This window comes from Protopterus annectens, chromosome 7.part0 (genome assembly GCF_019279795.1).
Source record: "Protopterus annectens isolate FY-2018-M chromosome 7.part0, PAN1.0, whole genome shotgun sequence".
NCBI classification, from domain to species: domain Eukaryota; kingdom Metazoa; phylum Chordata; order Ceratodontiformes; family Protopteridae; genus Protopterus; species Protopterus annectens.
The window spans coordinates 13172680-13189503 of record NC_056739.1 but is presented as its reverse complement, the minus strand read 5'-3'; the positions used below and the strand labels follow the sequence as shown (position 1 = coordinate 13189503).

The window sequence follows — 16824 nt, the reverse complement described above, 5'->3', positions numbered from 1 at the left end:
GGCTTTGAGGGATTGGGATTTATTTAAGTGGAGCATGCCCAACAGCTCAGGGTTTGACATGGCCTCATATGTTAAGCAGATATCACCTCTGAGTAGATGATATGCCACAGAGTATAGCTGGAGTTTTTTTAGACGGTCAGCATAGGGCATCTGCCTTAGGACTGTGATTCTATTAGTAAGGTATTTCTGCAGCCTTTTCAGGTGTTCCAGGTGCCTTGTGAGGTACATACCAAATGGGGCATTGTACTCTATAGTGGGGCTAATGAAGGATGAGTACAGTGGGACAATGACCTCATTTTTTTGGATGAAAAGCCCTTAGTGATGAGGTGTGCCACATAGACGGATTTCCTGACTGTTGTGGCAATGTGGTTATCGAAGGTGAGACCACTGTCCACCTGTGTCTCTAAGTCTCTCATCACACTTTTGGTGTTTAGTGTACTGCCAGAGATAGAGCATAGAGAGATAAGTGTCCTGTTGAGGAGCTTCCATTTGTGCTGTTGCTATTATTGTTGTTGTTGTTATTATTATTACTGTTATCATTAGACATTACTTAAGTCCAGTGTGTGTCTGGAGTGTGGAAAACAAATCCCCCACTGGGACTTCCACCATGTTTGCTAGTTCTGCATGGGCCTAACATGTGATGTGCTGAACTGTCCCCATTGCTCCTATTTTAACTCTGTAACTATCAGTTGTGGGGCTGAGACTTTGCAGAATCATTTAGGAAAAGAAGAGAGCAGAAGAGAAGCTTTCATGCCATAGCATGTGTTATTTCCACTGTTGATTTCCCTCACAAATGGAAGGAGAATCAACATAAGGTAGCTAGGGTGCCTGATGACAGCATTTCTGTATGAGAGAGCCTTCTTAGTCTAGAGATTGTCAAAGGAGGAGAGGTACTTTTGCAGTCTCCTCTGATGACTGAGAAAATTGCGGAGACTTCTGGTGAAACCTTAGGGAGGTTGTCATGTTATCAGTTTGGTTGATGCCCACTCAGGCTGATTTCATCTGATGTCAGATTTACTTGGCAGGTACCAGCTTCTGACTCCCACATGCAAGCTTTTGAGGGGGAAGGCAGTATTTCCTATGGTAGCACCCGAGATTAGATCTCAGCAGATTAGATGCAAGCTATGGCTGCCCACCCGAAGCCTGCACTAATCACAACTGACGACATACCCAGGATTAGGCCCAAGACAAAATTAAAGACATCTGCTATCGGCTTGTCTTGACCTACACTACTGGGGTCTTAGCCCCTCTCCCAGGCCTATCCTCAGGACCTTCTCAGGTTAGCAGAAGAACATATGGATTTTATGAGGTCCATATGGCAGGATCCTGGCAAGGAACCTGCCTGAGGAACTTCTCCAGCCAAAGGAACTAGGGAATTTTTCACCTTTGTAGTCTTCAGGTTCATGTGACTCAGATGCAGATGAGTTGGCATATGTGGGCCAACTTTCCACAGGGTCATATACCAGCTCTGAGTCAGAAGACACCATTGCCTTAGCCTCACCACCTGAATACCTATCCTTTGGAGAGAATCTACACAAGATGAGAGACTTTTTCTCTTGGGAGGCTAAGGATTACCTTCTGTCCAAGAAGAGGGTCAGGTAGTTCCTGACCTGCATAAGTACAAGCCCCCTGTCTATTGCTCCAGTATTAGAGGTGGTGGATGATGTTGTACAGGACAAATCTCCACAGCTTAACCCCCAGTCCCCTACCCCTAGGAAACCTGACCATTTTTACTGAGTCCTGGACTTTTACAAACATCTTTATAGGAATTCTGTGGCAAATCCTGAGGTAGTCTTCTCAGGCTCCAAAAGAGTCAAGAGCCGGATCTCTAAGAATCCTTTAAATGATAAAGAGAATAGAACTCTTGACAGATTTGGAAAGAAAGTTTGCATTTTGCCTACCTTAAACATGAGAGCCTTAAATTGCTATTTCTATACTGCTAATTGCAGGAATCCTTCCTAGACCAGATGAAACAGTAGCCAGAGTTGATGGAGGGGACAGGACTGTACAAAAGGAGTTGCTAGACCTCTGCAACACTACTTCCTAGTTTGTAATGCAGTCTTCTGAAATGTTGCTTTAATGTCCAAGAAACATCAAGCAGGGTAGCTGTTTCAAGATTGAACATCAGGAGACATATCTAGTATAGAGTGCAGTCTGTACCCAACCATGTCAAAGCAGACCTCCTTGATGCAATCCTAGACAAGGATTTCCTCTTTGGACTTCAAGAACAAAGTGTTTCAGAAGACTGGAGAAGGATAAGACTATGCAGATGGTCAAGGAATTTCTGCAGATTCCACTCCTTAGATTCAGTAGAAACTACATTGCTAAAACCTGATCCTTTCCTGCCTCTCAATCCATATCCAGAAGGAGAAAGGCCAGGACAGATAAACATCCAAGAAGATGGCAAGCCAGCCCTAAATCAGACCTGGAGGGTCACAGATTCATGGCCCAGCACATAGCATTTATGACCAGAAAATCCTTTTCCAACACAGGATCCCTTCCCTCACAAGGCTTGGGCAGACTCTTCCTCTTCCTAAAACATGGGCAAGTCATCACTCAAGACAAGTGGGTTCTAAAAATTTAAAGGCAGAATACAAATTGCAGTTCTTATCCTTTCCAAGGTTTGTATTGCTGCCTCTGGTTCCAAGAGGACAACATTTGTAGGCACAGACTAAAATTCAAGACCTATTAAGGTGGGGTCCCATAGAACTTGTTCCTGCAGAACAGATAGGAACAGAGTTTACTTCATGTTTTTGGTCCTAAGAAAGGAAGGATCCTGGAGGCCATTTCTGGATCTCTCAAAGCTAAGCAAGTTTCTTATAGTCCTACAATTCAAAATGCTCACCTTGCAGAAACTTCTCCCTATGACTAGTCCTCAGGCAAACATAGTTGTTCCGAACTTGAAAGATGCCTACTTCAACGTCTTCATAATGAAGGAACATGGAAGATACCTTCATTTCAGGACAGGAGGGTACACATACAATTTTATGCATTTCCATTTGGTTTGTCAACTGCTTCCAGAGCTTTCACCAAATGTCTGGCTCCAGTAATTGCTTTCTGCAGGATAAAGGGTATTTACATTAACCCCTGCATGGGTGACTGCCTCATTCAGGCAAGTACAGTGGAGAAACTCTGTTATTTACACCATCTGACTATGGAATTATTTATTTATTTACATTTGTTTACCGGGAAATTCCAACTGGACACAGGTCCTTTTTCAGTGGAGGCCCGGGGAGAAAAGCTCCACAGAACAATAAATGAGCAGCTGAGTACATGAAGAACAATTGAGTATACATACAATAGCAAATAATAGATACTGCAGCAAACATTACCTATACATACAATATGAAACATAGTAATGAATAGATATACCAATATCTAGCTAGAGGCTAGGAATAAAGGTAGAATGTATATACAGATAGTACTAATCTCAAACAGATACTGTTCTAAACTCATATACCTAAATCTTATATACAAATATTGCACTAAACTGAAGCAGATATAAAGCAGAAACTCCAGATGAAAGTGGAACAAGCTAGAAGGGCTAATGGGATGGAAGGGGAAAGCAGAGGATTAAGAGAGGAGACTGAGAGACTAGTATACTTGGTAGTGAGAGGAAGCTAGGTATAAGTCAGTTGGATATGTATTTGGAGTTGAGATGAAGTGAGGTAGTTAAGCATGTTATAACAGGTCTGAGAGATTGAGTGAGGAGGGAATGGGAGGGTAAAGGGTGAGCCAGAGCCTGCAGAGGAAGGAATGCAATGATCAGTCAGGGTGAGGCACGGTGGCTAGGGGAGGAGAGAGGAAGGGGAGGTAAAATGAGGGTTACTAGTCGGGATTGGTGCATGGGCATAACCAGAGACTTTTTAAGTGAGTTTTTAGTGCAGTCTTGAAGTGATTGCAAGAAGGTAGCATGGTTATAGAGGGGGGAGATTGTTCCATAATCTGGATATGGCACAGGAGAATAGTGCTTTTCTCTCTGAGTTCTTGGGTTTGATCACTAGAAGTAGATTTTTCCTGCTTGAGCGTAGAGGTCTAGTGGAGCAGTAGGGCTGGAGAAGGTTTTGAAGGGATGGGACTTTAAGAGGATGGTTTACTAATTTGTGGGAAAGGGAAAGTTGATTCAGGTGAAGAAGTTGAGGGAGTTCAAGCCAGTCAAGTTCTCTAAGTGAGATAAAGAAGAAATTGAGGGAGTTCAAGCCAGTCAAGTTCTCTAAGTGAGAAAAAGTGATGGCTGCAATAAGATGCATCAGTGGCAAACTTAGCAATTTTATTGTAGCAAGTCTTGAGCTTGTTTAGGTCTGTTTGTCTAAGGTAGGTAAGTATAGGAGAGGCGTAGAGTAAAGTGGAGATTAGGTGGGAATTGGCAGCAGAAATTCTGGCTGTCTTGGTGAGGAATTGTTTGTTTCTGTACATTGCACCTAATATTTTGTGAACCTTTTTTATGGTAAGAGAAATGAGTGTCAAATCTGAGATTATCAGTCTCAACACCAAGTAGTTTGGTGTGTTCTGTTGGGGAGATGATGGTATTGTCTTTGGCTAGAATGGGGGATAATTGGGTTAGATTTAGTGGGTTGGAAGATAAGGAGTTTAGTCTTGCTCGGGTTGAGTAATAACTGGGCATTAGATAGCCAGTTTTCTACAGATGAAAAGGCTTCCTGTGTGATCTTGTGAAGTTCATTTATAGTTGGGACTGAGCAGATGAGGGTGGAATCATCTGCATACTGTATAAGAGAAGCATGCTTGGTGACTGAATAGATTATTGGTGAAGAGTGAGAATAGCAGAAGACCAAGGATGGAGCCTTGGAGAACACTGAGTGTTACAGGAAGTCGGGGAGGTAGGTCATTATGCCAGACAATTGATTGCTGGTGGCCAGTTAGATAGCTGTGAAACCAATCAGTAGCTGATTGGGAAAAGGATAGGTTAGTGAGAACAGAGATTAATAGTTTGTGTGAGACCATGTCAAAAGCCTTGGATAGATCCAGAAATATAGCAGAGGAGAACAGGCCATTATTTTTATGATGAAGGATAGCATTAGTGAAAGAGAGCAAGGCGGTAGTAGTGCTGTGGTATGGCCTGAAACCATGCTGGGTGCTGGAGAGGAAGTTATTAGCTAAGAGTCCAAGGCTTGAGAATGAATGCATTTCTCAAGTATCTTGGAAAATGGAGAAAGGATGGCTATGGGACGGTAAATGGAAAGTTCAGTGGAGCAGCCACCTTTATGGAGGGGAATGATGGATATTTTCCACAGTGTGGGGACATAGCTAAGATAGAGACTGGATAAGCTAGGGCTTCTGCTGCTATTTTTAGGTATTCAGAGGAGAGATTGTCAGCTACAAGTTTTGTAGGCTTAAATGTCAGTGGAAGTTTTTTATATAGGTTCATAGCTAGGTACTAGGCTATCTGCCCGAGGGCATTTATAAGCCTAGCCAGTGTGTATCAGCTTTCGCCACCTCATTGATTAATTAACTGAGCCTCTGTCAAGAAGAGCCAATGAAATGATCCCAAGGGTTTAGTTTCTGTTACCCATCCACTCGTCAAAGTTTCTCTTGAAGAGTGTTAGTGAGGGGCTCTGCCTAATGTAGTTAGGAATTTTGTTCCAAAGGGGGTCTCTGTGACAGGAATTTTTCCCTCCGGCATGTTCTGTTTATTGTTGTGGTGAGGTTTAGCTCACTAGAGCGAGTGGCTCGCAGTGACTTGGATTTCTTTAGGTGGAGCATATCCATCAATTCTGAGTTGGACATGGCTTTGTAAGTCAGGCAGAGATCACCTCTGAGTAAGCGATATGCCACTGAGTACAGCCGGAGTTTTTCCAGTCGGGCTGCATGGACATATGTTTGAGGCCAGTAATCCTCTTGGTGAGGTACTTTTGTGGTATTTCCAGCAGTTGGAAGTGTCTTGTGAGGTACATCCCAAATTGGACATTGTACTCTATGATGGGTCTGATGAGTAACGAGTAGAGGGGCACTATAACCTCGTTATTTCTAGATGCGAACCCTTTAGTAATTAGATGGGCTAAATAGAAGGATTTTCTAACTACTTTGGCAATATGATTGTCAAAGGAGAGATTACTATCTACCTGGGTCCCCAGATCTCTTATTACCTCTTCTATATTAAGGGGGCTGCCACCTATGTGGTAATTCATGGGTGTTTTGTTTTTCCCAAATGGGATGACTATGCATTTTTTGGCATTTAACTTGAGACCATGACTTTGACACCGGGTGTCCGTCTCAATAAGACCCTTTTGGAGAATGTCCATGTCAGCCGGAGAGTCAATTATGGCTCCCAGTTTGCAGTCATCGACAAAATTGGTTAGCCATAGTCCTCCTGTGTTTGCCTGTAATTTTGAGAAGTATATGCCGAACAGTAGGGGTCCCAGGACCGAGCCTTGTGGGACACCACTTGTGACTGGTTTAGAGTCGGACCTGGAGACCGCTATTCTTACCGTGTTGGGTTCTGTCTGTAAGCCAGTTGGCAACCCATCTTGTGACGTAGGGGTTTATATTCAGGCTGGTGAGTTTTTCTATAATTCTCGAGTGGGGAATGGTGTCAAAAGCCATGGCAAGGTCAAGGTAGGCTTTGTGAACCACCTTCTCCTCATCTATGGCCTTGGTGACTGTCTTGAAGAAGTCAACCAGGTTTAGTAGGCATGATCTGCCCTTAACAAAGCCGAACTGGGTCAGGTCAAGTGTTTGGAGGTTCCCAATGTCTTTGTTAATGAGTTCCATGATGATGTGCTCCATAGCCTTGCAGACCAGGCTAGTCAGGCTTAGGGGACGATAGTTACCAGAGTCAGTTGTGGCCCCTCCTTTGTGGAGCAGAATAACCGTTGCTGTGTGCCATTCTATGGGCAAGTAGCCTGTGGAGAGGCTGAGGTTGAACAGTGTATTTAGGTGGGGGGTTAGTTCGTTCTGTAGTTCGTGCAAGACACAGCCTGGGACACCATCTGGTCCCATTGATGCTGTGCTTTTGAAAGGGCTGTTTTCACCTGTGCGTCTGTGATTTCCAGGACACTACACTTTTCCGATATTGTTGTGGGCCCTTTTGGGGGTGAAGTTTGCACTGAATCTATCTGCCAGGATGTTGGCAATATCAGTAGGTTCAGTATATTTTGTGCTATTTTGCACTAGCTCAGAGCATATCTGTGAGTTGCCACTTAGATTCTTGACATAGCTAAAGAAGGCTTTGCAGTTATCTTTCAAATCCTTGGCTATTTTTCTTTCAAAGTTAGCCTTGGATGATTTTATGAGGGAACTTAGTTTCTTACTGATACTGATCAGGGATTCTTTCCTTCTTCGGATTTGCTTTTTTTCTGAACTAGTTTCCTCCTTCTATTGTATAGCCTGTTTATGGCAGGGCTCCACCAGACTGGTTTCCTTCTCTTAGTGGAGTGAGTCTTGGTTTTGCTAGGGATCGCACGATCCATGCATCCTTGTAGGTGCTCATAGAGTGCATTTGTAAAGGCTCCTGCATCTTGGGCACTGTTATCCTTTAGCGTGGGGGCTGTCAAACTTACCACCTCTGTCTTAAGTAAGGTGAAGTTTGCTTTAGAAAAGTTTTTCACTGTGGTTTCCTTGGTTGGGGGTGGTGGTGTGGTGTGGACATCCAGAGTGATTAGTTTATGGTCTTATCTAACTAGTGACGGGTTGACCTCCGGTGCAGAACACCTGTTGCCCATGTTGGTGATGACCAGGTCCAATATGTTTTCACCTCTGGTAGAGGAGTTTACCAGCTGATCCAGGGCATTTGAGTTGATAAGTTCCAGGAAGCGCTGGACCTGGGAGTTTGTACTTGAGTAGTTTTCCCAGTTAATGGTAGGGTAATTGAAATCGCCCAGTATCAGGGTGTTCGGTAGGACTTTCATGTTTTCCAGTGTCTCCAGAGATGTCGACGTTCTCCATACTGAGGAGTGCTTCGAGCGTGTGCATTTTGAGATTTAAACTCCTGGCGTTGAGTAGCATAACCCTCATGTTTTTTTAATTTGTGCTGTTTACGGAAGTGGGTTTGACTTTTGAGCCTTGCCTAAAAAAGGCACTATGGGGGCAGAAAGAGCCTTGGCCAGTATTCGAAAGCCTAGGGGTGACAGGTGCAAGCTGTCTCTTGTGAAGCAACGAGGCCTTTCGAGCATGTCGTCCCAAGCTGACAGACACTGGATCCTCTTTGAATGACACCAGAAGCTTAGCCAGTTGTTGAAATTGATCATTTTTTTCTTTATACTGTGGTATCATTCTTGGTGAGGACAGGATGCTACGCAGGGTCATACCCGCCTGGGTTACATGATCAGAGAGCTCTTCCATGTCTCTTTTCATGTAGTCCAGGGAGGTATGTCTCAGGGCATTCACACCAACATGAACAATGACATAGTCATATTTGTACTTGTTCTGGAGTGACCTGAGTGCTTGTGTTATGTGGTTGATTCTGGTTCCTGACAGGCAGCTAACAGTAACCTTCTCCTTGTCCAGCCCAGTGAGTGGGACGTCAGTGTGCCTGACTATAGACTAGCCTATTACTAGAGTGTTAGGTAGAAAGGTAGGCACTGATGAAAAAGAAAAGACTGTGGGCAGAGTATTTGGTTTTGATGTGGGGAGGGTGGGTAGAGGGTTGTGTTGTTTAGTCAAAGACAGAATGGTTTCAGGAAAGTGTTTATTGAATGAGTCAGCAATACTGCTGGAGGAACGGGGAGTGGTAGGTAGGGGGGTGCCTACTTTACCTGCGTGGAGAATGGAGTTTATTGTGGACCAGAACTGCTTAGGGTTGTGGTGGGAGGAGTTTAGGGCAGACTGATAATATTGGGTTTCATCTTCTTTTATTTGCTTTTTGACCTTGTTGCGCGACTCTAGGAATGACTGTGTAGGGGAGGGAGTTTTTGTTAAGTGCCAGTGCTCCCAGGCCTTATCTCTGATTTTCATTAGTGCCCTCGTGCTTTTTTGTAGCCAAGGGGAGTACAGTGTTTTGATTCTGGCATTTCTTATGGGGGCACGTGTGTTTAGGATGTTTAGGAAGGTGCTGTTGAAGAAGTGGACGGCTTCATCCAGATTGAGGTACTTTAGTGATGTCCAGTCACATTTTTGAAGGGATGAGATAAAGGAGAGAGGGTTAAAATGTACTCTATTTCGAATTTGCCTATAGATAATGGGTTAAACTTTACCCTATTTCAGATTTGCCTATAGATAATGGGTTTAGCACAATTTAAGTGGTGTCTCAGAAGGAATGTTGGAATGTATGTGGTCACTGAGGCTGTCTGGTAGACAGCCAGCTAAGTATGAGTGAGGGTCTTTATTGACTAATATCCAGTCGAGAGTAGTATGTCTGTTAAAGTTTTTATTTATCCGGGTAGGTGACTGTATTAGTTGGGAAAAATTATGAAGGTTTAGGTGCTGGGCTGGATGATTGTTACTACAAGATAACCAGTTGATATTAAAATCACCTAGGATTATGGTTTCCTGGGGTAGGGAATGGTTAGCCCAATTCAGGAGGTTTTCCAGGGGTGGGATGTTTTGGCCGGGTGGGAAGTAGCATCCTATGATTTTAATTGTTTTATTTGGGTTTAGTTTGAGGTTGGCATATAGGATTTCTTCATTTCCAATGTGGGATCAGATGTCTTTAGGATCTGGATATTGAGGTGGTGTTTAAACATTAGAGCCACACCAGCCCCTTTCTTAGATAGTCTATCTACTCAAAGAATGTTATAACCTCTTGGGAGTATTTCCTCACTTTTGATGTGAGGATTGAGCCAGGTTTCAGTCAGGATGAGAATATCAGGAGAGTATAAGGGTATGTTGGTGTTTAGGTCATGGGTTTTATTAATTATACTTCTGATATTTAGACACATGAACAAGAGGTCAGATGGCTTTCTGTTGGATGTTAGTTGTGAGACGAAGCAGCTATTAGGCAGATTTTTAGGTGAGGAGTTAGTAATGGTAAGACCAGGGTTAGGGTGGATATCACCACTGAGGGCTAATTTAGATAGGGAAGTAAACATAAGTTTTATATATCCTGAAATTAAACTGTCATATTTTAGGGATATTTTTTGTCTGAATGTAAAAGGTGACTGGTAGTATGGTGGGTGTATTGGAATAGAGAATGTGATGGTATGACAAGTGTAATTATTAGTTGGGTGATGGATAGAAGTGAGAGTAAGGGTGCAGTGATAGTAGTGGGGTTTGTGTGTTATGGAGTTCTGGTAGGATGTAAGGTGTGCAAGAAGAGTGCAAGTGAGGAGTATAAGCATATTAGGTAGTAGCTTGACTGTGTCAGATGAACAGTTAGATTGAAGTGGATTTGGGTACTGTGGGTGGCAGAGGAGATAGATTACTAGTATTGTTCTAATTGGTTCCTGGTTATTGGAAGGGGTTAGTGCCTAGAATAAATCTAGATGTAATGGGGGGCAGGGTGGGGCACAAAGTGAGCTGGTGCGTAGCACAGACGAATGGAGCAGGGCTTAAACCCCCTGTGCCCTGATGGGAGACTAGTAATTTAAAGATGGCTCCATAAACAGCAGGAATCTAATACAGACTTGGTATCGAGGTGGGTGGTAGCAAAAAGGGTGTGAACCAGGTGCAATGCAAAGAAACCAGCCAAACCAGAGAGGCAAGCAGTGGAAAACTGAGTGAAGGCCTCAAGGGTCGAGTAGTAATACAAACTCTACTTGTAAAGTGAAGGAGAGAAGAGACAGCAAAGTTTGTTAAGGTTGGGAGTGTGTCTTCATATTGACTTGCTTATTAGTAGTCAGTTTGTGCACAGATTAGAGTAGGGAGATACATTAGCAATAAAGGGGAATGTATAGAGATGCAAATAAACAGGTGGGGCTCAAGTGATACAAAACTAAGGCAAACAGCACTGAAAGGGCTGCTTTTGAGGGTTACGTTTTAATCACAGAGAATAGACAAACCCCACCACTATCACTGCATAGTTGCATAGAGACAACATAGCTGTAGTGGTAATGTCAGTAAAACACTGTTGCTGAATGGCAGAATCAGACCAGTGAAATAAACAAATTGGCAGAGCAATAGTCAAGAATTAGAAAATGAATATTAGTTGTATAGATCGAAATAATTAGCTAAAAACAACACTAAGAAATTCCTGAGGTCTAATGGCTTACCAGTGAACAGAATTCAACTGCTGATGAGCACTTGTGTCCTGATGGGAGACTAGTAATTTAAAGATAGCTCCATAAACAGCAGGAATCTAATATAGACTTATTACTACTCAGCCAAGCTCCTCGTGGTCCTGCAGAGTGGTGCTAGCAGCAGAGAGGCTAAAAGAGTGACTGCTAACCTGATAAAAGTGTTTTTTTTCCTGCTACTACCTGGGCGGCTGTCCGATCTAGCTAAACTGCAAGTATTTCTGCTTCTTGAACTGTTTTAAACTGTTTAAAGTTGTTTTTGCACCTGCACTTTTAAAGTTTGTCCTGTTTGTTGCATTTACCTGTTGAGGCTATACACTCAAGTGCGCTAGCCTGTGTTACATATTTATTGCATTTTCCTGCTGTTTGTTGCAAAAAAGAAAAAAAAACAAAAAATTATCCTTGTTTCCCGTCTTACCTGACTTAGAGTAGTCCAAATACAGGCTTTGCTGTATTCTGGACTTTTGGAAATTTCCTGTGTTGCCCATTTCCTTTCTTGGATAAAGGGAGGCTTCTTCACATCACATACCTTCACTCCCTACTAGATGGAGACATATACCCAAACCCTGGTCCTAACCATACCTGTACCGCTGATAAATGTACTCTTATTACCAGTAGCTCCATAACCCCTTCCAAGCCAGCTAACTCTATCCTTATAACACATCTTAATATACGGAGCATTAATAATAAAATCCCACACCTACATGCCCTCCTAGATGTCCACCAATTCGATATCCTATGCCTATCTGAAACTTGGCTTAAACCTTCAATCAAAGATAACGAAGTAACCCCTCCAGGATATAACATCATCAGAAAAGACCGTACTACTAAAAAGGGAGGAGGAGTCGCAATCCTCTACAAAACCAAACTACAAATCAGCACCATTGACCTTAACCCACCTTTAGACAATAAAGCCGAAATACTCATCACTAAACTTCAGGTCAACCCTAGTAAAGCTATTAATGTCATCTGTTTATACCTTCCACCAGGAAACAATATAAATACCCTTGAAAATATCCTGAATGTTATTACTATCAACCTCCCACAAGAAACTATAATTGTAGGAGATGTCAATATTGATTGGCAGTCCTGTAATAGTATACACCCTTCCACCCATATTAACTTATATGGCTTTACACAAACCATTAACTCCTCTACCAGAACTCACAAAACCAACAACAAAGAAACTACATTGGACTGGATACTCACTAATAATCCTCTACAAACCTACAAAGTAGGGACCCTCCCAGATGATCTAAGTGACCATTCCCTAACCTACTTTATTCGATCTAAAACCAACCTCACTCTTCCCAGCACTGCCAGAACTGTTCGCTGCAAAAAACAATTTAACCATGATCTTTTCCTGACAGAACTTAAACTATGTAATTGGACACCACTAAAATATCTTCCACTTGATGAAGCTGTAGCCTATTTTAATACTACATTCTTAACCATCCTGAACCACCATGCACCATTACGCTCTATTAGATGCAAAGGAGGGAGGACACAAGGCTCAGTCAGTCAGTGTTATTAGCACACTGAGAACTACTAACACAGCTAATGTTAAAGCTTCACTATCATAACACATGCATGTAGAATGCCTTGGTGGACTGACCCTGCTCTTCAGACTCAAAGGGTATATCCTTGGTTTAGTTTTGCAGTACTGATTCCTTCCTAGACTGTATGGGTGGGGTGGTAGCCGTGGACTGCAGAGTTGCCCAAGTGTGATGTAGAATGCCTGGGTGGACTGACCCTGCTCTTCAGGCTCAAAGGGTATATCATTGGTTTAGTTTTGCAGTACTGATTCCTTCCTAGACTGTATGGGTGGGGTGGCAGCCATGGACTGCAGAATTGCCTGAGTGTGCAGTGAGCAGAATTCAATTGATGATGAGCACTTGTGTCCTGATGGGAAACTAGTAATTTAAAGACAGGAATGCCTGTCAAATCTGGGATTCTTGTTCAATTTGAAAATGTCCATCCTCTAGCATTCCACAAAAGTAACCTTTCTAGGGGCAATGTTTAATTCCAGGACATAGAAAGCTTTTCTTCCCTAGGAAAAGATCATCTTTGTTACCAGTGCTTTTAATCAGTCATGTGGCAGTATACAGACACAGCCAGAAAATGTCTGAGAATTTTGGGGTACATGGCCTCCTGCATATTGATGAAATTCCTGGCCAAATTACACATGAGAAATATCCAGTGGTATTTGAAAGGTATGTGATACCAACAACAACACCCCTTGCATTTCAAGGTAACACTGCTCTCCTGGACCAAGAAGGAACTCATGCGGTGGATAGGTTTCTGCAACCTGAACCCAGGAGTCCCCTTCACTATTCAGGCAGGACACCTAGTAATCACTATGGATGCCTGCTTTGATTCCTTCAGCCCTCATTTGCCTACTGTGTGACCTTGAGCAAGTCACTTAACCAGACATTGTTTCCAGGTCCCCCCTGAAAAGGGACTTGTGTGTTCATGGGCCTACACAGTTAGCAAATGGATATTATTATTATTATTATTATTATGCCTTGAATCTCTCTTAGGGTACTCACACAAGGGAAGTAAAGATGGAAGGCAGTTGGGACAGCTCATTCATAAAAAAACATCAACTTGAAGAAATGACGGATGGTCTCAGAGGCCTTGTGGCATTTAAACAAAAGTGGGAATTTGGCATTCTTTTGATCAGGACTGACAGCAATACAGTGATGTATGGCCATGCATCTTTGTGAGGAAGCACAGGAGATGGAACTGTAGCTACTGGCTCAGTACCTTTTACAAACAGAAGACAACTTGGCAAACCATCTCAGCAGGTCTGTGATAGACCCACAAAAATGGATGCTAAAACTGTCATTTTTTCACAGACTCACAGATGAGTGGGGTATGCTAAATGTAGATCTGTTTACCTTTAAAGAAAACCAGCAGATCAAAGGACCTCAACACACACAGCCTGAAGGATAGATGCCTTCTACTTCTCCTGAACAGGTCGATTTCTATACACCTTCCTCCTCTACCCTTCATTTCCAGGGTGATTCAAAAAATTAGGGAGAACTGGCTGAGGAGTATCCTGATAATATCCTTTTGTCCCAGAAAGTATTGGTTCTCCATGCTCCATAGCATGGCCAAAGAGAAATCTTGAATGCTTCCATTGGAGGTAGATATCCTGTCACAGAACATGGAGACACCATACCCCCCCCCCCCCACTTGGTGACTGTGAAGCTGGCAGGCTGGATGATAGGATCTTCATTCCCTCCAGACAACTCTTTGTCAAGGGTATCTTGACAATTCCCACCTTTGATCTCTCATCCTGTTTTAACACAATTTCTCAAAGATATCATCCAACTAAATCCCCCAAGGAGGGCCCCTTCCCCCTACTGTGGCCTAAACTTTGTACTTGAAAACCTAACTAAGCATTCTGACCACAAGTTCATCACCTGAAATAACTGTCCTACTGGTGGCTGTTACATCAGCTAGAAGAATTTCTGAACCTTATTCCCTGATTTCCCGACATCAGATGGGAGGGTGTCTACCAGCCCTGGGGGAGAAGGTATCAACTCTCTGGTATTTGGGACGGTCAATGGCTTCCATGGCACAAAGTCCCAGAGGTTATTACTACAACAGTGAAAATACTCAAACATCTGCATTTATAGTAAGTAGATGCACAAATGTCTTTTTTTCATATACACTAAAACTGTCTTCAACTGTGTAGTTTAATTTATGATTGTGATCTCACTGTATTCTTCCTGGCATTTTAGTAGCAACAATCATGAGGGTTGTCCTTAGGCAAAAGGGATCCCTAGGCAGCAAATTCCATGGTGCACCCCCCCATCACTCCCCACTATCCTCCTGCACACAACCACTCCCCCCCCCCCAGTATGGCCACCTCACACATAATATTCTGACAGATTACATGTTACTTTTTTCACACTCTGGCTTCCTGTTCTGCTTCTTCTTCAATGATTTCAACATACCCTAACTGACCAGATGGTACTGTAATAACTGTGGAAGAAATACCTGAAGTAAGCCTAGGGTCTGGGGACTGCTAGATACCCATAAGTTTTTTGGTTTTAGGTGTTCTGTGGTATATTTTAGAGCTTTTTTCCACCCTCTTGATCAAATAATAATCTAAAGAAAACTCATAAGTTAGGAAAGTAGTTTCATTTTTGTTCTTTTAATGAAGAAATATGTTTTGTCCAATGCTTAATCTTCAAATCTGAAAAAAAAAAAAAAAAAGCGGTGGTTACCGATAAATTTAAAAGACAAATGCAGAGGTACATAGAATCATATCTGTGAATAGCGCCTGCCTCCCTACAGCCTCCCCCCCCCCAGCCCTGCAAAAAAAAAAGCTGGTCATATTTTGTGTACCCCTTTGGAGTTAGATTGGGATGAAAGTAAAAGAAGAAATTGTCAGAGTCATATATTTAAAATTGCTGCTGTCATAAATATACACAGCATGCCTCCACACACTAACCTGCCAATGACAGCCACTTTATATACCCCTTTAATGTGAGACTGGGTCAAAAAAGAACAAATGGCTGCAGAGATATAATTCAGCTTGCTGCTGTCATATGTATATACCCAGCATGCATCTTTACCCCTACCTCAAAAGATTTCCTCTTATATACATGCACATGTGAGGAAAGTGAACAGCAGTAATTACAGTAATGTATTCCAGTTTGCTACTTCTTTACAGTACAGTGCTTCTAGACAAGCTATGGAGATCATCTTTGCATAACTCTGAGGTTTGATTGTGGGAAAACTTAAAGAAATTATGACCACACACTCCATAATCCACACATAAGGTATAGTGATCTTCTGTGGATACCCGTGTTTAGGTGAGGCTTAGGACAGAGGTTGAGGATAGTGTCCTTACTAAACCTGTGTTAAAATGCTGTACATTTGGGGGTCTTGCTCTAATAGGGCTTAGATAATCTGTAGTGCATTTTATGCCTTATTTTTGAAAGATCATTACTTGTTAACTGCTTTTCTGTGTTGGTACCTGGAAGAGTAATATATGTGTGCCCACAGATGAAATTGGTGATATTTTTTCACACATGCACAAGCATTCTAAAACTACCACTGACAAGCCAGCTGTATCACAAGACACTTACACACACACACACACACACCGCAAGACATTTACACACACACACACACACACACACACACACACACACACACACACACACACACACACACACACACACACTGCACACTTAAGCTACATGCATAGCTGAACACACTGTTTCCTCTCTCTGGAAAATTTCTTGCGTCATCCCCCTACACAGAACTTAGTAATTATCGCCCCATAGCTATACTATCTCCCCTATCAAAAATCTTAGAAAAATGTGTACATACCCAACTACTGAATCATCTTCTTCAATATAACCTGCTAGCAAATTCCCAGCATGGATTTCGGCCAAACCATAGTACCACCTCTGCCCTTATATACTTTACTGACCATGTCAACCAACATAGAAATCTTGGTAATTTAGTATCTGTTATTTTCCTAGACCTATCAAAGGCATTTGACATGGTATCCCACTGCAAATTACTGTCAACTCTCTCTGAGCTCAATCTGGATAACTATTGTCTACTGTGGTTTAAAAATTATCTGTCCCTCCAGCAACAAGCTGTTAAATGGCATAACTCTCTCTCCCCTCTCCTCCCAGTGGGACAAGGTGTTCTGCAAGGATCCATTCTT

At 42.6% G+C, this 16824-nt stretch overlaps 1 protein-coding gene across 1 annotated transcript in view; it reads left to right on the top strand.

Moving 5' to 3' along the window:
• LOC122805771 (synaptonemal complex protein 1-like) overlaps window positions 1-16824 on the top strand; it is a 5909626-nt gene that overhangs the window by 4278272 nt on the left and 1614530 nt on the right. The window lies entirely within an intron of this gene.